General features: G+C 49.9%; 1 non-coding gene across 1 annotated transcript; it reads left to right on the top strand.

Moving 5' to 3' along the window:
* The first annotated feature begins 8,929 nt into the window (after positions 1-8,929).
* LOC117833808 (uncharacterized) lies at positions 8,930-9,931 on the top strand. Its single transcript, XR_011898958.1, has 2 exons — positions 8,930-9,202; positions 9,315-9,931. It is a non-coding gene; the product is annotated as an uncharacterized protein (transcript).
* Positions 9,932-22,969: the final 13,038 nt, after the last annotated feature.

Here is a 22,969-nt window from a genome sequence, read left to right as displayed (position 1 = left end):
CTTGAGCTTCTCCCCTTTCTTTTGTGCAGGTCATAATTCATAAATATGTCGAGATTGGCCCATGGACCGTCAAAGGCCCGTGAACTTGATACAGGCCCATCAATAGTAGCAACAGCCTCCCTCGCTCTGTCCGTGCCCAGCCTGCGTGCGTTCCTCTTCGTCTTCTAACGACGATGAGCCACCGGCGGCGGATTCTGAATCCGGTGACGCGGACCGAGTGCGCCGGCGCCTACTCGGCGCGCCGCGTCGACCTCCACTCGCACCACAACAACCTGTTCTATCCGACAGAGGCGGCGGCGGCGGGCGCGCCGGATCCGAAGAAGATGGAACGGATACAGGTGCCGCCGCGCTCCACGCTTCTTTTCGGCCGGAGGCTGGACTGGTTCCCGCTGTCTGAGAGCAAGATGATGTATTTCGACCACCACTCGCGCGCCACCTTCGTCTACGACGCCGCCGCGCTCTGCGTGGACAGCACCGTGCCCAACTTCCGCGTGAACGGGCGCGTCCCCATCGTCCTCCCCATCGCCGGCGCCGATGAAGACGACGGCATTTACGTCATGGAGAGGTCGCCGAGGTCGTTCGTTGATTCGGAGGAGAAATACACGTCCCAGTTCCAGGCCTTGGTCCGCCGCAATTCTTCCCAGGAGCCCTTCGTATCCAACGACGACGCCAATCGCTGGCGCCGAGACGAGCTTCCGCCGCCGCCCTACGTCCGCGACGCCGGCTACCGGAGCACCGCGATCGACTCCTGCGCGCTGGCCGGGGGCGCGGTCTGCGTGTCCACAGAAGGCATCGGAACCTATTGCTTCGACACGGCAAGGTCGAGCACGTCCCGGAGCTCGGCGTCCTGGTCGGCTTCTGGGCAAGCGAGTGCGGCCACCGTCTCTGCGCCTCGGGCGACCTCTCCTCGGCCGTGTACAGTGGCCGGCCGGTGCTGCGCGCCTGGCTGGACCTAGATCCGCCGGGCGGCGACTGGCACGTGGTCAAGGCGCCCCAGCTCATCGGCCTCGGCTCCGGCAAGTTCTGCGTCGCCCAGTTCTTCAAGACCGTCAAGCAGGAAAGATCCTGCACCTCTTACCACGATGAAGAGGGGCTAGATGTTTGCTGTGTTCACCGGCGTTGAGGTGGTTCGCCGCGGCTGCGACGGCGAAGACGGCGTCGCGGAGCCAAGGAACCGCAAATTTGAAGGAGGGATCGGGTGATCAGGCACAAGAGCATGCGCTATGTGCTGACCAAACACAATGCAATGCTACCGTCGAGTTCATGCTCTGATCCTGAACTTTACAATTTCGAAATGTAGACTTTATCAAATGGATGACTTGAAACCATACAAGTTTTTACGATCTATATCGGGTTTCTTAAAGAGAGCTTTCCTTTCCTCGCTCGTCAGCATTCACTACCGGAAACAACAAGGTTGCCGAGTGCCTGAGGCACTCGGCAAAGGCCGAAAAACTCTCGGCAAAGAGTTCGCCGAGTGTAACACTTGGCGAACGGCACTCGGCGAACTTTCCTACGGCAAACGTGGAGTTGCCGAGTGTCGAACATCGAGCACTCGGCAAATGATTTGCCGAGTATCAAAAAGCACTCGGCAAACATTTTTGGAAAAAAAAACAGACCACCGGCGGTCGGCCGCCGGCCACGGCCGCGGCCACCACGCCGCCACCGGCCGCCACGCCCGCTGCCGCCCGCTGCCACGCGCCAGATCCGGAGGGGAGAGAGGTGGGGGCTGCCGGATCCGCGCCGGAGGGGAAGAAGGGGGCGCGGATCCGGCCGGAGGGGAGGTAGCCGGGGAAGAAGGGGGCGGCGGCGGGGCCGGGGGCCGGGCGTCGGGCGGCGGCGAGGACGGGGACTGGGCGCTGGGCGCCGGGCGGCGGGGTTGGGGGCGCCGGGCGGCGGCCGGCGAGCGGCGGGGCGGGGGGCGCTGGGCGGCGGCCGGCGGGGGGCGCCGGGGCCGGGGGCGGGGGGAGAGAGAAAGATGTGAGGAGGAGATAAGGCCGGGATAAGGCTTGCGGCTGGGTGGGAAAAAAGAACGGTCGCCGAGTGTCCTAGGGTGACACTCGGTGAACAGTTGTTTGCCGAGTGTCTAACCTAGGACACTCGGCAAAGATATTTTAAAATTTTTTTAAAAAAATATCTAACAGTTTTAAAAAATTGTCAAAAATTTACATGAAATAATATATATTCTCTATTGACTGTACAAAAAGTTTTGTAGTCAAATCAAAACTCGACCGTCATTTTGAGTCCAAATCTTATGCAATCCTTCTCAACATTACTATTCTTCTTCTGAAATGCTTCAGTTTGTAAACATCGTACGTGACGAAATGTGCAAAACATTCTCAATTTTTTTCCACAGCCTCCACCTATGATATCATCGCATCATGACAAATCTCATGATTTTCAGACTTTCCTTGTTTTTTTTATAATTTAAAAATACCACTGTCACACGTTCGTGGTCGTGTTTCCTGAACAAGATGTTCGAAATTTCTTGTCATTTCATAGGTCAGGTCTCAAATTGGGCCGAATAACATGAACATCATTTTTGTACTCATTTTGTTCCATAATTTGAATCACTTGCAGTTCAAATTTGACTTATACCAAAAATTTCCTTGAAATGCAATTAATTAAATAAATATAGCAAATAAATCCAAAAATATACCAAATTTTAACATGGAGTACCACATGTTGTATGTGGGGAGTAGAAAAAATTTCATGGTGAAAAGAGGAAAAAAATTATTTTTTTGCCGAGTGTCAAAAAGAACACTAGGCAAACCTCCCTCTTTGCTGAGTGTTTTTTTTTTTGACACTCGGCAAAGAGGGGGCTTTGCCGAGTGTTTTTTATTTGACACTCGGCAAAGCTCCGATTTGCCGAGTGTTTTTGGCTTGGCACTCGGCAAAGAGCTTGTTTGCCGAGTGCTCGCAAAAAAACACTCGGCAAAAAAAATACACTCGGCAATTTTTAGCTTTCCCGTAGTGATTTCGCGGCTCTGCTCCTGCCTCTGCGTGTTTCCACGTCGCCCCACAGGCCACAGGCGAGCGCATGCAAACGCTGGGAACACTAGAGTGCAGCAAGCGGAGGACGAGAAGCCTCCGAGGCTGCATGGTGCTCTAGACACGGAACGACATGCTGCAATCGCCCTAGCATAGTAGGCAGCATCGAATGAGTGCACGAAAGCAGGTGGAGTATGGCATTCGTCCGCGTCGCATAGCAGGCTCTAGCTCACAAACGGACGGGCTCTGCTGGCAGTGACTGCTGGTTAGAAATCAAAGAGTAGCAGGCGGAGCGGCGCTGCTCTATCCTCGCCTCTCATCTCTCCTTTTCTCCCTCCCTCCCCCCATTGAATCCAGCCACCCAGGCATCCATCGATCTCCTCTCTCGACTAATGGCGTGTCCTCCCTCGAACATCCCCACATACCTCTCCGACATCTTCCACTGCCGCCGCAACAACCCCAGCGCTTCGCCCCCGGCCCTTTGAGGTCCCGTGTGAGGCACTGCACGTCCTCGCTCATCCAGTGCTGAGCAGCTCCTATACGAGAGAGATAAGATAAGGCAGTGGAGGGGACAGAGTTACTGATTATATTAAAAAAAATTGGAGTCCAAATTGGGCAATATAACAAATGAAAAAAAATAAGAATCCAACTCTAAGCAACTACAACAAACACACGCGCCGCACCACTCAAAACGCTACAACTCCAAGCCACTACTTCAATGCTACACATCAATCAACCATCACAAACTTCACAACTCAACATCACTGTCAATTGCTATTTGTCTACTACAAACACGCAGCATTAGCTTGTATTATGGCCCTCAAATAGCTGCATTTTCCACTGCCTCTTGTAGATCATCAATGCCCTCCCCAACCATACCGATTAGGGCATTAATCATCGCATCGGCCTCGCCATCATCAAGGTTGAACATCTCATTCAGAGCAGCTGTCACCTCCACTGGTAGGGGCCCATTGAACGTGGCGAGGAACTCTTGTAGTGCAGCCTCAATTGGTTGAGGCTCATCCTTCAAAAGCCCAAGCTTGCAACAAAGATTACGCTGAGCTTGTTGCATTTGAGTCATCGGACGAGTGGCGGAGAGATGTGCGCTACGTCGAACTGAGGACATATCAAAAGTGCGTCGCCGGCGTTGGCGAGGAGCTGTTGTAGGTGTTGGAGGTCTCTGTAGCTCTAGCTCTGGGGGTTGAAGCACTGGGCATGGTGGGGTGGTGAATGATCACCAGTTGGAGCTGTCTCACCGCCCATTTGTGTGTTTGTGTTGCCATCATTTTGGAGCAACACATCAACGGAGCTAGCCGGTGTTGGTGTTGAAGCCCTTGGTGGAGAGGGTGGCTGCAACACCAGTAGAGATGGAGTGGCCGGGCTGCATCCTACCAAGTTGTTGTCAATGGCAGCAATTGCGGTCGAGGTTGCATTGGTGCGGACAGTCGAAACTAGAGTATTGATGTGGATTGGTGATGTATTGTTGCCTGCTAGCTCTTTGATGGAAGGGAGTGTCTGCTTGCCAATGTTGCCCTTCTCATTGTCCGTAGCATGCAGATCCATGGTGGCCACCGGCCCTGTGCTATAAGGGGGGCAACATGCCACCCACGTTACCCTTTGCGTAGCCATTGGCGACCATCTCAAGTCTCTGGAGCGCATCCTCCATGTCCTGGTGAGAGACGGAGCTAGAAGTGCAATATGTCTCAACCAATGGCATGTCTTGCAGCAACCTATTGAATACTTGATGCACCGGAGGTTGCTGTGCAACGAGAGTAGGTGCAGCCTTGGCATTGTCGACCACATCGCATTGCTGCTATATGTGTTTCCCATGAGTGCCAGTAAACTCAGGTTGGAGGACATATTCCTCAGTGTTCCTTAGCCAATCATGGATTTTTCCTTGTAGTTCATTGAGCCGAGCATGAAGAGGTAAGGTGGCACTAGCAACAATCCGTTTGTACTTCATTGCGGAGAATGGAAGTTTGCGTGATAAAAAAAACTTGTAGATTTAATAACTCATTGGACTTAAGTAGCTCTGATGGTGGGTGCAGAGGCTGCTAAAAGCTCGGCGTGCGGGGACATCCTCGGGTTGCATCTCGTGAGCGTGAGGAATGGTGCATATTGTCGTCGCGGCTGCAGTCATGAGCGCGGTAGCCAGAGTGAAGGCAGGTGAAGCAACGAACAGGCTCGCAGCATGTTGCGGCACGGTGGTCGTGGGCAAGACAGATGAAACAATGCCCATTTATTTTGTCACGGAAGGCACGAAGTCCCGTCGAGATGAACTAGTTATATTGCAGGCCAGACATCAAGAAAGTGCGTCTTGAATTGCATGGTCCTTCTCCACGCGACCTCAAGTGGCGGTCTCGTTGATGTCATGTGCTTGGTGAGCCGTAGCATCTTGAATACCTCGTACGTCCTCAATTCACCCCTGTCCATGGTGGCACCTGGTTCTCATGCTGCGCAGGGGGGGTCATTCTTGGCATTGGGTAGCAGTGGAGCCGTGCTGATGTTGAAGTAGCTCGGGCCCTGATTTGTGGACGGTGCAGAACCCCCCGACAAGACAAAGAGGTTTGGGAAGAGCTAGCGAAGAAGCGTGGGCGACGCTAACTTAGGAAGTGGTTGGCGGAACGGGGAGGGGTGGTGTTGGTGGCAACGACGACAGCGGCAGTGTGGAGGATGGTATAGTAGGAGAGGTCGCTGGAGCTGGACCCCACACCCCTGCAATTGTCTAGCCTGGCGACTGGTGGAGGTGGATCCACCAACAAGACTTCGTCAACGTCGTCATCGTCGGTGTCGGTCTCCAGATGGCCGCAGAGGAGCGTGGGGGGCTAGCTCCCGGGTTAGCTACCGGCTAGCCATGCCTATCGAAGTCGTAGTAGCCGGGCACAACAACAATCGGCAGACCACGCAACCTAGTGGTCGCTGGCTGCCGCAATAGGCGGTGGCCCAAGCACGGACGGGCCTCACCTGCTCACATGGTGAGGTGGAGGAAGCTGCGCTGAGCGTGGATGAGAGGCTGCCGGTCGCAACTTGATGGGAGGAGAAGCCCAGCGTCGACTGTAGGGGAGGGGACCTCATGGCTTGTGCGGAGTGAGGACGGGCGACGGAGCTCCTGAGCGGGTGTGGCAGTGCAGCACAGTGCCTCCGGCGAATGGACGACAACTGCTGGTGGGGAGGAAATTAGGGAGAAGGTGTCTGGGGCGGAGGGGCGACGCGTGGCCGCGGCTATTGCCAGCGGCCATAGCGAGCCTGCTCCCTGCGCTCTCACATGAAACCTGTAGATTTCCTCCCTGATCCCCTACACGCTATGCTTGGGAATCCGTAGTTGGGATGGATGGAGAGGGTGTGCGGCGAGGAGCTTAGATATGAGGCTAGTAGGGGCGGAGGAGGCCGAAGCGAGGAGATCCCGACGGCGGCGGTAGCGCTCTGCTCACGTGGGACGGAGGAGATGCAGGGCTCGTCTGGTCGAAAGCCAACAAATCTGAGATTTCTAGATATTACTCGGTAGCACTCATTATGTGTGACAAAATATATATATATAGCAAACTTTGAAAATTTCGGATAATTTAATTTTTGGAGGCGACTGGGCGGAGAGGGCTCTCCCATTAGCGATCGGTCGAGAGCCCTCCCCAATCCCCACCCATACTTATCCCATCAACCATCACGCGAATTAAAAAAAAACAGCCGCACACCCCCTCATCTTCCTCCACCTCTGCGCCCATTATCTTCCTTCACCTGTCCCCCACAGCAACCAGCCTTCGCCTCGCTAGCGTCGGCGAGCAGCGAGGACCGCGCTGCTCCTCCCCCTGCCCCTCCCTTCCCTCCTCCCCTTCTCCTCCCCAAGCTAGCGGCGCGATTGTGCATGCCAAAGCTGTTGTTGGCCAGGCCTAGGTGGGCCTCGGTTGAGCTGGAGATTGGGCTAGCAGCTGACGGCCTAGAGCGGGTTGAGCCCACGAGCTCAGCCCAAAAAGATAAGATAGGTTTTTTACTTCCAGAAATAATTTCCCATGCAAAGAAAAATCAAGAGAACCAATGATAAGCCATTTAAACCAGAAAAAATACTCTGAAAATCCTAAAAATTTCATGAAAAATCTTAGAGATAGTTTTGGGACACGAGAAGTCCAAATAAAATACTTGGAGCTTGTGAAAAAGAAACTAGAGCCCTCTGATAAATAGATTTAGCTCTAAAAAATGAGAATAAATTACAGAAAAAGTTGGAAAATCATCAAAAGAACCTGCTCATCGACTCAACGCATTTTAAAACTTTTTTCACTCAAAAAATACCAAGATGCATCGGCATGAATGCAATACACACAGAACAACCTTGTTTAATTTAAAAAAAAACAACCAATTATTTTTCTATACTAAATTTCCTGTCAAGAAAATAAATGTTGGAATTTTTTTAAAACTATGAGAAAAATATTGTTTACTTGTTCTTTCTAACCACACATCCTGAAATCAAGGTGTGACACTAGACAAGAATTGCCAGCAACTTTGATTCTGCGGTTCTGTAGTATCAGTTGGTTATTGGAGGGAGTTGGAGATCGATCTGTCGACAGGATCCAACAGAAGAAAGTGGAATAGAAATGGCAAACAAGCTCAAGCTCCCCGGGGGCTGCCGTGCTGCTCATCATCGTGCCGGCGCTCTCCTCATCAGCATCCAGCTGGGGCGGGCGCTCGAGAGGAACCCGGACAGCGCCAGCGTCAGCTTCAGCATCAGAGGAGCCCTCGCCTACCTCGCAAAGGTTCGTGATCCATACATATATGCACATACCCTCCAGTGATGTGTAACTGATGCTTGTTGCTGATCGATCGCTGTCGATCCATCAGTAGTTGTGCTCTCTGCTTCCCTGCTTCATATATAGAACATCGTACCAGTTCATCATGTGTTTGAGTATGTAAAAGAAAGAGGAGGTGATTAATAATATTAATTTCAGGAGCTTTGGGGTGCGAACAATGTTTTGGGATTGGGACGAGGGCGAGGGAGGGATGGAAGGGTAGCGCAGGTTGAAGGGTGGCAGCCCGTTGTTCCGGCGAGCCTTGTTGGTGATGATGAAAGCTCGGATATGATGATTCAGTCAAAGCATACCTCCTACATCCCATTGCCATGGGTTGAAGGCCGAGAAAATAGCAGTGTGCTACTCCCAAGGCCCAGCAGAGATACCACACAAATAATCATACTTCGGTCGGTACATCCTTTTAATATAATCATGCATACTTCCTGTGCCTATGATAAACAAACTTGTTTAGTTTTAACTTTTTACTACTAACTGCTACTAGTATGAATTATGGACGATGGATGGATGCAGCCTCGGGGCGTGATCAGGCAGCGTGGGGCAGCCATGTTACATGCGTGGGTCCAACGCTCCTCGCCTCCGCAGCGTCACCTTGTACCATTCCACGGCGATCCACTCCTTGTCCTGCAACTACGACAACTCCCGAGCTGCTGCTGGTCCGTGGGGGCTCCCGCACTCCTTCGGCTCCAAAGGAATAGTACAGTAGTTGCTAGCAATAGCAGTGAATCAATCCAAGCCCTGATCGATTTGACCATTGTTCCTGAAAGAACAGAGGACATCTTGTATTATTCTATTTCTATATCTGATTCGATCTTGGCGGTGGCAGTTTCCCAAAAAAATGGCGAATTTTGCAGCCCAACGTTGAGAATGCCAAATATCAACACCAATTTCTCAGAAGCGCGTGTGGGATCAAGCAACGTTCTTTCTCTAATTAGAAGCCGTTGAACACTCATGGGATGTGTCAGTACATAGCACCTGGTGCTGCAATGTGCAACGACATACTACTAGTCACCACCACCAATTAATAAAGAGAGAAGAAATCCTGTTTGATGAGGCAGGGACGTTATGCAGACTGAATAGTTTCAATGTTTAGTCAGCTTTGGCGGCTGCAATGTGCAACGACATACTGCTAGTCACCGGTAATCGCGGTTTAGTCAGCTTTGGTGACGTTATGTCAGACAGGGACGTTATGTGAACTCATTCAGACGCCGGTGATCGCGGAGGAGGAGGAGGAGAAGGCAGCTGCGACTGCGACGGTGAAGAAGACGACGAAGAAGAAGGTGATGAGGAGGGTCTCCCCGGAGCACGTGGAGTTTGTCCTGGCCGCCAAACCCACGCTGCGGAGCAGGTTCTCGCCAGAGATGCAGCCCAGACGACATTTCGTTATGCTTTGCTCGTTTGGCGTAATCAATGATTCAATGGTATGAAACCTAGATCAACTTTTGATTCCAACCTTCAATTGCAGTCATTCATCCATACATCATATAGTTTGAGAAGAACATAAAACAAGCATGTAATTGTATATTCTTTTAGCTCTCGCCACCGATTTGGAAGTGGTTCACCACGCAAGGCCAAGAACAGGAGGATGCACACGGAGCTGCCATAGACCACCTGCTGGTTCTGGAGAAGGAGCTTGATGGGAAGCGATTCTTCGCTGGCGAGAAGATCGGCTTCGTGGACTTATCACTTGGCCCGCTGTCGTATGTGATTCCGATATATGAGGAGATCACCGGCGTCAAGATGATAACAGAGGAGAAGCTCCCTTCCCTGTCTGCGTGGATGGGGAATTTCTTGAGCTCGCCGGTGGTGAAGGATCACCTGCCACCGCTGGACAAGTTGCGGCTCAGGTTACAAGCAATGCGTGAAGCATTTCTAAACGGCAAAGTTAAGTAGTAGAGGTCATTTTGCCATTGAGCCTCTTCAGTTTGGTCGGGATCAGAGGGTCAATATATGGCACAAATAGTGTTGCACCGAAAAGAAAGAAATTTTTTTAAAAAAAACACTCTTATGAAACTACGTAGCAATTAATTATCACTGCCGTTTCTGAAGTACTCCTACCTACTACCGTTTGTTACTGAAAGGAGGAATATTATCATGATACCGTTTGTAACCGAAAACGCAATCCAGCATCAATCACTTTGATCCGTGAATGGCTTTGCCTGCATCTATCTCGATCGTGCCCGGTGGTTAGGAGCAAGTAACGACCGACCAGTTCTCTTCCCTAGCTTTCTTTATATCACATTCATACTAGCTAAGAAGACACAAGCAAGACATCAGCTTCACTGTTGCTCTTTCTTTTAAGAGAGTTAGAAGTTCGACATTAGAGTTACAATGCTATTACAGAATAAAAGTTTGCTCTCATGCACCACTGAAATGAAAGAACACATGAAGACATTAAGATACAAGAAGTTCCTCTTGAAGCAAAGGAGTGCCACACGCCCTTCTTCGTATTAGAATGTCATTTTGAATTAGCCTGAAAACTTGATCAGGCCAAAGCGTTTTGTTGTCGAAAATCCTTCGATTTCTTTCCTTCCAAATGTTCCACGTTGCGTACATCAGAATTGTTGCGACTGATCTTCGTTGCTTTGCATTCAGTGGCGCCAAAGTTATGCTCCACCATTCCTGAATATTACCGTTAGTGCCTGTGAGTACATCTGCACAAGAACCCACCCAATTGGAAACAAGAAACCAGATTTCCTTTGCATAACAGCACTACAAGCAGATATGAGATGCAGTTTCGGGTACTTGATCACATAATGCACACAATTTTGAACATGGCCAGTTTCTTGCCATCAATTTTTGAACATAAGCTGTGAGGATCTTCCTTTGGACAAGGAGCCAAGCAAGAATTTTTGTTTTCCTTCGGCATGAGCTCTCCAGATATTACTACCTTATAAAGTTGAGAAAGTTCCTTGTAGCTGTGCGGTATACGCTGATTTTGAATTGTATGAACCATTTGATGTCCAACGCCACTGTATACTATCCTCCTGTCCATTTAACTAGAAATTTTGCACCATATCCCACAAAGCCACAAACTCGGCCATTTCTTCAATAGAGTCCATGTGCCATAGCCTCCTTGTCCAATTATGGTTTGTTAATTCTTCCTGCACTATCCTTTGCTTTCTCCAAGCAAGTTTGTAAAGGTTTGGAGCTATGTCCATTGGAGCTTTGCCATACAGCCAACTGCATTGCCACAACTTGGCTTGTGTTCCATTACCCACATTTACAATTGTGCTAGCTCTGAACAATTGCCGGTCTATACTGTCACATGGCGTTGGAGTTCCAACCCAAGGCCTGTCAGGATCACTCCATTCATACCATAACCATCTCAATCTCAAAACCCTGCTAAAGAGCTCAAGGTCCAGGATTCCCAGTCCACCCAAGTTCTTGGGCAGCAAGACTTTCTTCCACTTGACCAGGTAGTGTTCCCCATGAGCATTTTTAGATCCCTTCCATAAGAAGCTTCTTCTTAATCTATCTATCTTTTTTAGAGCCCATTTTTCAAGGAGAACACAGTGAGAAAGTATATGGGTATTGATGTGAGGACTGATCTCACTAGGCTCACCCTTACAGCCTTGTCCATCAATTTGCTCTTTCCGATGGCGATGGCGAGACCATGCATGTAGAGTTGCAAACGATGTAGATCATCCAATCCAATGCATGGCGCCAACAAGCGTGAGCACGAGACAACCTGTTTGCATCGCCAGCCATGAGACAAGTTCATTCTGCATGGATCAAGCTCAAGCAAGTTGGGCATCCCTTCTGTTGGGGATTGCCCAAAAAGACAGTCACCTTCGAGGTCAAGATCACCAACCTCGAGCGAAGGTTCCTAATCTCGTGGGGCCAATCTGGTGTGAAAATCGTGCTAGCCTCACAGCACCTCTGTAAATTTGGTCTCAAAGCTAAGAAATAATTACTGATGACTAGACTATAACGAAGCTCACCCTCGAGCGGCCGAACCTAACCTCAGGCGATGAGTTTTTCTCTATGTTTTACTCAGGGTCGTTGGTATGAGCACGCCAAGGCTCAAAGCACAAGGTTGGACATCTTTCCGGCACGAGGCTAAGATGACTTCGAGTGCAAGGCCAAGATGATTTCAAGCACGAGGTTAAGAAGACTACCACCACGAGGCTGGAGGCGTAAAGGCGTGTAAAGCATGACTGCATGCTGGCGTTGGAAATGTGAAGGCGTGGTTTGCGGGATTGCCTGAGAGCGTGATTTACGGGATTGCCCAAAGGCGTGAGAAGCGTGACTCGGTAGAGGAAACCAAGTCGCACAAGTTATCTCCAAAAGACCTTTATGTATAGCATATTCCGAGAATGTAATAGTTGAGAAAGGGTATTCATGAAATGTAAAGTGTCTTTCGAGACACTATAAAAGGGGAGCCCTACCTCGATGTAAATGGATGTTCATTTCTCAGAATTGAATCATGATTGCTTCCTTAACATTGTTGCGTTCGAGTTTCTTCCCGATCTGTTTCCCAACATTGGCGCCCACTGTGTTCTGAGCCAACAAGAAACCCACGATGCTACCCTAGAAAAAAAGCAAGACCACCGAGGTCGAGGTAGGGTAGGAAAGGCAACTCGTCCAAGTCGAGCAAAGCAACACTGATAAAATAGAAAAACTAAAAAGAATCGAAGCCAACCTGAGAACAAGAAGTGAGAAAAGGAGAAGTGAGGCGGAAACCTCGAGCCAAGTACAACCACAAACAAATTCACATAATGATACCCTCGAAGAAACAGAAGAGGAACTGGCCTCTGCGCTCAAACAGCTCGAAGCATTGAAGAAGGAAAAAGAAAAATTCACTCAAGTAGCAAACAAGCTAGCAAAGCTAAACGAGGCTAAGAGGTAACTAGCAGAACTGCAACAAGAGCTAAATGAGTTGCAATACTTGCACAACACACCACAACCACCACCACAACCGCCACTCCTGGGGTTGATCACCAATGACACACCCATAATATACCCAAATCCCATGTTCGTTGGGCACAACACCCTAGTGATAACAAGCGCCTGCACAATAGTTGACAAAAGCTCCCCACTGTCCTTGGGCTTGCAAACAGCCCCATGGCCTGCAACTTACAAGGCAGTCACGTTGCCATAGTTCAACGAGCAAATAGCTTCTCGCCAGTTCCTCATGAGCTACGAGACAGCCATAGCCTCGGCCGGAGGAGATGATGTGGTGCTAGCTAAATCATTCATCATAGCATGCGAGGGTGCAGCATTGAATATGTACTCTCTGCTTCAACCACAATCCATATACAGCTGGATAGATCTCAAAACCAAGCTAGTCCAAAACTTCCAAGGCTTTCACAGAGCTGTGACTGATGAAGGAGATCTATTCAACTGTGTGAAGAAAAATAAAGAGCCGCTAACAAGCTATGTGAAAAGATTTGTCAAGCTCAAGTCACAAACCCTAGATGTGGAGGATAGCGTGGCCATAGCAGCCTGCATCAAGGGGCTCAACCTAGGCCCAGCCTCGAAGCTATCAAGAAAAAAGCCAAAAATAATGGAAGCTTTGTTCGCGGAGCTAGACAAATATTGTAGATCGGATGAAGACCACAGGAGGAGAGTGGTGGAGAGAAACCACCAGAGGCAAGCTGAAAAAGACCAAAACTAGCAAACCTCGTGTTACAACCACCAGCAACAACACAACTCATACCCATCTCAACAAGTACTGTCAATTGAGGGTAATCAACCCTCGCAACAGAACCCAAACCAAAACCAAAATCAAAACCACCAACACCAACCAAACTTTGGCAGCGGCCAGAGGGGCGGCTACGTCAAAAGGGGAAGAGGCTGAGGAAGAGGTCCTCCGAGGCCAAGTAACCAAAGTAACCAACAGAGACTATTTACTATACCTTCCATGGTAAACAGCTTGATCATGCAACGGACTTTTGTCCAGAAACTAAAAAGACCCTCGAGAGAATGGCTAAAGAGAAAAAAGGCGGCTACAGCACCCAAAACCATCCACCACACCACCTTTTGGCCGCAACCACCATACTACCCGAACCCAAACCTCGCAAGCTTTCAACCTACCATGATGTGGCAGCATTCACCACAGTTCCGCCTCCAAACTCAGCAAGCCTCATAGACTAAAAGCTTCGCACCTTCCCAGCATCTCCACGAGATACCATTACCCCCACCAAATCTACCCAACGAAATTCCAAAAGCTGAGCCAAACAACCCACAAAACAATAATCCCAAAGTCTTACCCACTTACGGCATGATAATGCCAATCTCAGGGGGATCCTCACAGTAAGAGTATCACGAGGATAGCTCAAATGCTTTACCAACCTATGGCATGATAATGCCAATCGCTGGAGGGTCTTCCCTCGAGTTCAAAAATAAAAGGCAAAAGAAAGATTCTTTCAAGCAGGTGAACATGATTATACCTGATGGTTCTTCAGCCAAGCTAGAGTGGGCACACATGCCCATCTCTTTCACATAAGAGGACTTCAAATTTAAAACAGCCTCGCATAATGATGCGATGGTGATCGAGGCTATTATCGCTAGCTGGAAAATAGGAAAGGTTCTAGTGGACAACGGAAATTCCGTGGACATTATCTTTGCAAGAACCTTTAGAGATATGAAAATTGACCCTCTCTTGCTCGAGCCGGCAGAAGTCTCACTGCTTGGCTTTGGGGAAGGCCAGTTAAAGCTTTGGGAAAAATCACGTTCCTCGTCTCCTTTGGAAATCTGGACAACACAAGAACGGAACGCATAACATTTGATGTTGTCGAAATGTACTACCCCTACTTTGCTATCCTCGGGAGAGGGTTCATCAACAGATTCAATGTAGCAATCAGGCAACTGTTCTTATGTATGAAAATCCCAGCCTTGAAAGGAGCCATCATGATCTATGGCGACCAACAAACCACCAGGAATATAGAAAAAGGCGTAACCCTAGGGCAAAAGAATGTCCACCACCTAACGACTCCCAACAAGGTTGAGAAACAAGAAGAGAAAAAAGTCATATGATGAGCCCAAAAGGGACAAAGAAAAGGTGAAGATAAGCGCGGATGGTGAAACAAAGAGAGTTCTCTTGGATGGCTATATCATGGATAGATATGTCACAATAGGAGCTAACCTTGAGTCCGAGTAGGAGAAAGAATTAATTGAGTTCCTAAAAAAATAAAGATATCTTCGCCTGGTCCGCTAGTGACCTCCAAGGGGTCGACAGAGATATAATCGAACACGGGCTCGAAATAAAGCCGGGCATAAAGCCAAACAAGCAAAAACTCAGAAAATGTCTGAAGAAAAAGCCCAAGCCGTGAAATCCGAGGTTGAAAGACTCCTTAAGGACAACATCATACGCTTGATCATCTACCCAGAATGGCTAGCTAACACCGTACCATTCAAAAAGAAGAATGGCAAGTGGAGAATGTGCATAGACTTTACTGACCTAAACAAGGCCTGCCCAAAAGATGACTATCCTTTGGAAAGAGTGGACAAAGTGGTGGACGACGCCGCTAACAGCGAAATGTTGTCATTGTTGGACTTATTCTCGAGTTACCACCAAATTAGAATAAAAAAGAAGATGAAAGAAAAACGGGTTTCATAACACCCTTTCGAACTTTTTGCTTCGTGAGGATGCCTGAGGGGTTAAAAAATGCAGGGTAGACCTTCTCAAGAATATTGTCATTGTTGGACTTATTCTCGAGTTACCACCAAATTAGAATAAAAAAGAAGATGAAGGAAAAATGGGTTTCATAACACCCTTTCGAACTTTTTGCTTCATGAGGATGCCTGAGGGGTTAAAAAATGCAGGGTAGACCTTCTCAAGAATGATAGCAATAACAATCAGCTTCGCAGAAATATCTTAGCTTAGGTAGACGACATATATAGTCATAAAAATCATCAATGAGATTGAAGCATGAAGCTGATTCCCGCGTGGACAAAGAAGTATAACATGGGAATTTTGAAGTTAATATACTCATTTTTATCCAAACAGTAATATAAACAGAAACAAAAAGAAACACTTCATCATCTACATGTCACTGCATGGCCTCTTTGAACCGGTCAGTGCAATCAAAATCAGCAACTCTGCATACGGTAACATAGCTTAGATTGCATGCATGTGGCAAAAAGGAAACACCACTTACTGCTGCCGTTCCTCACAGATCCATTCAATCGTGGAAGTCTTTTGTTTGCTCGATCCTTCCATTGCTCTAGAAGAGATTATCTTCTCGACAACAAACAACAAAATTGCTAGTAGCGCAATTTTTGCTCCTTGCCATCGTTTAATAAGGTTTAAGGTACCACAACAGTATAGGATAGTTAATTAAGGTCCATATGAAAATATCAAGCAAAGTTAGCGTACTCCTTCCATAAAAATATATAAGGACTTCTAAGTTTCTCCTAAGTTCACGCTTTGACCAAATTTACGGAGAATACTAGAAGAGTATTAACACTACCGGAATCTTTAAGTTTGCCGGGTGTTTTTATATTTGCTGAGTGTATTTCTCGGGCACTCGGCAAATAGCTCTTTGCCAAGTGTTTTCCGAAAACCACTCGGCAAAATAAAAACACTCGGCAACCAAGTGATTTACTAAGTGTTTTTATAAAAACACTCGGCAAACAAGTGATTTGCCGAGTGCCCCCGATCTAGCACTCGGTAAACACTGGTTTGCCTGGTGCCAGATCCAGGGCACTCGGCAAAGCCCACGCACGCACGTACTAATAAACTCCCTGAGCGCCCCTCCCCACCTGAACTCCCCAGCGCCCCTCCCCACCCGCCCCAGCGCCCCTCCCCTCCCTGCCGCCGCCACCGGCGGCTGGCCCCCGCTGGCGCCCCTCCCCTCCCCTTCTTCTTCCCTACCGGCGCCCCTCCCCCTCCCCCTCCTCTTCTTCTTTCCCGGCGCCGCCCCTCCCCCTCCCCTTCTTCTTCCCGGCACCGCCCCTCTCCCTCCCCTTCCCTCCCTCCACCTCCCAAAAAACACTCAGCAAACATTTTTTGAAAAAAAAATAAAAAAACAAGCACCAGCTCCTACTCCGCCGCCACCACCACCTCCTCCTCTGCTGCCACCGCGACCACCAAGGCCACCTCCTGCTCCAGCAGCAACACCACCACCAGCACCAAGCCTGCCTCCTCCGCCTGCTCCACCTCCCATGCCGCCGCCGCCACCACCACTAAGGCCACCTCCTCCGCCAACGCCACCTCCTGCTCCACCACCGAATCCTCCTCCGGCACCACCGCCCATCCCACCACTGCCCATGCTGCCGCCACCGCCACCACCAAGCCCGCCGCTGCCGGATCCGGGGAGAGGGCGCCGGATTCGGGGAGAGGGTGCCAGATCCGGCGAGACGGCGCCGAATCCAGGGAGGGGGGCGGATCCGGCGAGGGGGTGCCGGATCCGGCGAGGGAGGGTGGGTTGACACTCGGCAAACTGCTTTTTGCCATTAAAACCTACGCCGAGTGTCGTTTGCCGAGTGTTTTTGGGCTTTGCCGAGGGGCCTGGATCCCGTAGTGTAATATCTAACCCATTAAAAAATAAAATAGAAAAATATATTTCATAATGATATATATAATAATGCTCATTTGATATCATAAGTATTATTGATCTTTTATATATTTTGAACCTGGAAAATATTTGTATCTCTTTTGTTAGAGGTGGTATAAGACAAATCCTCGATCATGAAAAAACTGTAGTGTTACCACACGGTGACCAACACTGAAAATTCTCGTAGAAGGGCTACAAGCACTCATAGGCGGAGCAGGATGTTTGTGTTGAGAGCATGAAAAAACTGTTAACTGTATTACAAAATGCATCTGGCCACTAAAATCATCCCTTTTATCTTGTGTCTTGAGCTGTAAATAAACTTTTGATTTTTGAATTTCCTCGAGGAATATATATTAGACATCTTTTGAGTAGGGCCCATGGGCTGCAGCCTGGAAAAAAAACCCAGTTTTTTAGGAACAGCGGCGCCTGCGCCGCGCCCCATCGGCGTCTCCGCTGCATGCCCTAGCCTGCCCTCTCCGTGTCCATCGATTCCCACCGTTCGACGATGAGCCACCGGCGGCGGGTTCTGAATCTGGTTTTGAAGAACAAGTTCACCGGCGTGCACTCGCTGCACCGACTCGACCTCCTCTCGCGCCAGAACAGCCTGTTCTATCCAACGGCGAAGGCGGCGGAGGACGCAGCGGCCGCCAAGGATTCGGAGATCCTCTTCGCCGCGGAGAAGGATGATCCGGCCGTCCTAGATGGCAGGACGACCGGGCAGGAGTCGCTGGAGAAGCTGATGGAGATGCTGGTGCCGTCGCCGAGGCTGAGCTTCGAGCCGACGCCGCACCCGGAGTACGGCTCCCTCTGGAGCAGGCTGGACTGCGCAGCCCTGTCGGAGGGCAGGACGGTGTTCGTGGACTGCAACTCGCGCGGCGCCTTCCTGTATGTTGGCCACCACCAGGAACGAAACGATGGCTAGCTCTCTATCTCACGCTCGCAACAAAAATGCAAGGGATGCACACTAGCTTTTCTTGCTGCCGGCGACGAACGCCGTGGAGCCGATAGCTCCGGTATCTCGGCACTTGTATTTCACTGGACTCGGCAAAATGAACAGAGGGGCGCAGGGGCTACAAATAGGCCACGGACTTGCCAGGAGCACTCCTCCACGTCCGGCCTTCCTGCCATGATCCGCATGACATGCACAACGTCGTCGTGAGCCATTCGCTCTCCCGGACAACGTGGCCATCTTCATGCAGATCGGCACCCGCGTACACGACCCACTCCGTCCACTAACAAACTAGTGATTGCTACGTAACTACCCACACACACGCATGTACACGACATGCAGCTGAACCTGAACCTATGGATCTAACCAGACTCAAACAAACTGCAACGCACGCACGCGACCTGACTCAGACGCGCCACCACGAACACACCATGGCACGGCACACTCGCACGCCACCATGAACACGCCGTGGCGGGTTTATTCCTAACACTGTACGACGCCGACAAGCGCCGCGTCGTTACCATGGCCGGCTTCCCCGAGCGCAAGCGGTGGCCCTGGCGGCGCGCCTACTTCCCCGTTGCTGCCGGCGCCGGCGGTGACAACGGAGAACCCGACGAAGGCGTGTACGTCATTGATCGAGACCCCGAGGGAGACGACGCCACGAACTGGCTCAAGTTCCAGGCCATGGTCCACCGCACGCCGCGCGGCCGCGGCTCGGACTACGATAAGCGCTGGCACCTCGACGAGCTCCCGCGGCCGCCCTTCGCTGAAGACGCCGGCTACAAGGGCACCATGGAGATCGTCTCCTACGCGCAGGCCGGCGACGCCTCCGACGTGATCTGCGTGTCCACGGAAGGCCGCGGGACACACTGCTTCGACACGGCGAGCCGCGCGTGGAGCAAGGCCGGCGGCTGGGCCCTGCCGTTCGCCGGCAAGATCGAGCACGACCGGGAGCTCGGCCTCTGGCTTGGCTTCGTGAAACAATGCCGTGAGGAGGACAACAACAGCCTGTACGCCACCGGCAACCTCTTCGCTGACGTGGACAGACGTTCGCTGCTGCGGTATGGTCGCGACGACTGCCGGAATCTAGAGCCGCCGTGGGGGTGGCACAAGGTCGTGGTGCCCGAGCCCCGGATCGTCAGCCTCGGCTCCGGCAAGTTCTGCGTCACCCAGTTCTTCGAGACCAGAAGGTCAGCCTGCAGCAAGTGTCTCCATGAAGAAACCGACAAGAGGTTCGCTTTGTTCACCGGCGTGGAGGTGATTCACCGTGGCAGCGATGGGAGCGACGAGAAGGCCGGCAATGGCAGTGACGAGCAGGCCGACAATGGCAGTGCCGATGTAGTAGGGCCAACGGAGCTCCGGGTGGTCATTCACAAGAGTAAGTTTTCCATGTTGACCAAAGGCGACACCATCGAGTTCGTGCTCTGAGTTATAATTTGGGAATAGAGATCAGTATATTTTTTTTTGTCGAATGAAAAGATCCATTTTGTTACTCCATGCAATTCAGTTTGATCCTCTAGGCGAAATTTGAGCTTATATTATTTTCCTAAACTTTTTGAAATTGTCCAATCAATCATATCCCCCTCTATGAAAATATTCTGTCTCTCTGTGATGGTGACCGAGTTGATATTGAGTCCGCGAGGAAAGATCTGTGATGTCGCAGTGGATAGAACAAGGAAAATTATGCATCTTCGATGCTGAATCGGTGATACCTCTTTTATAGACTCTTGTTTGTTTAGCATCTAGATTCTTTTGGCTAGTTAAAAATGTTGTTTGTGTTTGCACAAATCAAAACTAAAAAAAATAAAGCAGATTCACTTGTTAATGATCACAGGGTTTTCAGAACTCATGAGTACATCACAACAAAATTTAGTCAACTTTGATTTTTAGATTAAGGATAAAATCTAGCCTACTATATTCAAATGGTGGACATATACAACCAAAGGTTATAAAGAGTTCTTAAACTCTAGTCCTCAACAATGAGGAGCTCAAAACATAAAAAAAACCTCGAAGACAAAGAAAATAATTAGAAGACTAAGTTTCATTCTTTTTCTTCATCCATGCATAGTCCTTGTGTGTCTTTATGCATCGCCAAGCCATCACATCTTTCATCTGCTTAGAAACATGATGCCGGAATTGGAATACTTATCTTTTATCGCTCGCACAACAGACTCCGTCATAGGTAATGAAAGGTCAGGCCAAAGTACTTCCAAGGCGACGCCTCCAAGAAGGACATGGCGTCGAAGACACCGTCACCACCCATTCGGCAAGCCGGAGTAAAGTTTTCACCTAGAAGATCATTGACCTTACAGAGAGCATCACAACAAACGCCTAAACAAAGGGAAACAATGCCCAAGCGATGCCGTCGTTGCTTATACCGATACCAATCGGGTAAAGCTTTCGCCCGTAGCTCCTCCACGACCACATCATCACCCCAACAAGAAAGCTATGACGTTCTTGTGGCCAAATCTGTTGGGCAGCCCCGCATAGTGGAGCTTACACCACCAAGAGGCATCGAAGATGCAAAGGCTGCCAACTGTTGCCCCTCACTCGCCGACAGGAGGCCAGGGCTAGAGGAGCGCTGGCCTCTTGTGAGGATCCAGCCGCTAGGGCGGAGACGACGAGCCCAAGCACGAGGTCCACCATAAGCAAGAGAACTGCTCGGAGAAGGGTGAGGAAGTGTCACTGCCATAGGATGAAGCTGACCAGCAGCCATGGCGCCCAAATCCGACTGACACCACCACCCCCGATGCTAGTAAACCACCGCCGTCCTCCAGAACACCAATGACCACGGTCGGATAGATCTGCTCGCGGGGACACTGGAGGCGGCCAAGGCAGAGCCAGATCTACGGTGCCATGGCCGGCCACCGCTGCCGCCGCCATGGGATGGGATGGCCTCTCGGGCGGAGAGAAGAGCCCTACCGTCGCCTTCATCGTGCCCGTTTCGCTGGTGCTCTCAGGCGGCGGTGAGGGCACAAGGGTGGGGGAGAGGGGCCCCGGCCAGCGACGGCTTGGGTTCCACCAGAGCCGCCCCCTGAGGGCACCACGGGGCATGCGAGGGACGCAACGCGAGGACTGCCAATGCTGGAGACAATCGAGGCAGATCTGGATCTACAACGCCATCGTAGGCCACCGCCGCCATAGGAATGGGGGGCGGCATCTTGGGCGAAGAGAAGAGCCCTGCCGCCGCCTTCATCGGGCCCGCACGGGCTTCCGCTGGCGCGCTCGGGCGGCGGTGAGGGCACGAGGGTGGGGAAGAGGGGGCCCGGACGGTGGCAGCTAACTGGAAAATAACAATTCCTTTTGGTTGTCACCTCTTTCAATCCTCAAGGCTTTGGCCTCTCGATCTGTGCTACTCCCTCCGTCCCAAATTGTAGATCGTTTCGGCTTTCTAGGTCCCAAATTAGTGTATGTCTAGATGCATACAAATATCTATGAACTAAAAAACTGAAATAACTTGCAATTTGAAAGGAGGGAGTACAACAAAATGAAGGAAGAATGATTTACAATGTTAAGTACTACATAGAGATAAAGATCCAGCAAGCATTCAAGAGGGCTGACGTATTCATCTAACAATATCAATGCATCACACAATACGACCAACGTGCTTATCTATCCCTGGCCAAGGTGAAGTTCGTCAAAAGAAAATCAACTTTACCATTGGGAGTTCTCCTTGCTTCAACTCCACTCTTCATTATTAGCATTGGTGTGACGCTCCATTCAACTTTTTTTTTGTAAAAGTGATGTCTTTTTCGCAGGATTTACATCTCTGATGTAATTAAGAACAGCACAACTCAGAAAATATTATCTTATGGCAGTTAATTTGTAGGATAGTCAAAAGATATTAATTAATTGAGCTTACCTAATGTCTGAACTATTTGCACCCTTCGTTTGGGCCTACCTTGCAGCTGAGCCGCCACCAGTGGCTAAACCTGAAGCTTTTGGCGCACTGCTAGATGGTCGCATGCAACCTTGTTCTGAACTTCTGATGAGCATGTAGTTGCAACCTCAAAATCGTCGGATTTCTCGGTTGCGACAGACCAAAACCCACTCCATTCATCCATTGTTGTTCAGGGCTCCTTCTTTGGTAGAAGGATAGATCTTGTGACCTGTCAGGTCCCAACTGTTGGAAATATACGTTTAAATCTACCAGATATAAATATGAGCCATATTACGTAACTCATTGTTACTGTTATGTAACAAAATTCTATATTTAAACAGACATGCGTAACCTGCAACATACTTATGTAAACGGTGTGTAAAAACAGCATAAGCAAAACAGATGTAACCAAAACTTCTAAGTACATAACCTTCCTGCACATGGTGCAATTTAAACTGTAATAGATCCAATCCATGGACTTACAGATCAAGCGCTCCGTCCTCATGTAGACTCGGATGCAGGGTTGCTCGATGCAGTGCAGATCGTAGAAGAGGCAACGCAGAACGTAGTCGATCGATTCGAGCGGTTGCGCAATCGATCGGTTGCGCAGTTGCGCTGCCCAGAATCCTTATTTACACCCTCGTGCAGGCTTCCTGACGGTAACGGCTTGGAGATACTGCTCACCCCCCTTCTCAGTGCACGTCAAGGAGAAGAGCCAGCGAGATTTAATAGCTCAGTGTCACAGCACAAATCACCATATGGAAAAAGAGAGGAGAGAAAGGGTTCATGGATATCTCGCGTCTGTGTTCCTGGACGTCTGCACAAATTTGAGCTCTCACCAGATGCACAAATTGCC

The sequence above is a fragment of the Setaria viridis genome, chromosome 8 (genome assembly GCF_005286985.2).
Source record: "Setaria viridis chromosome 8, Setaria_viridis_v4.0, whole genome shotgun sequence".
NCBI lineage: Eukaryota > Viridiplantae > Streptophyta > Magnoliopsida > Poales > Poaceae > Setaria > Setaria viridis.
The sequence above is the reverse complement of the archived record's forward strand: the minus strand, read 5'-3'. Positions and strand labels throughout refer to the sequence as shown.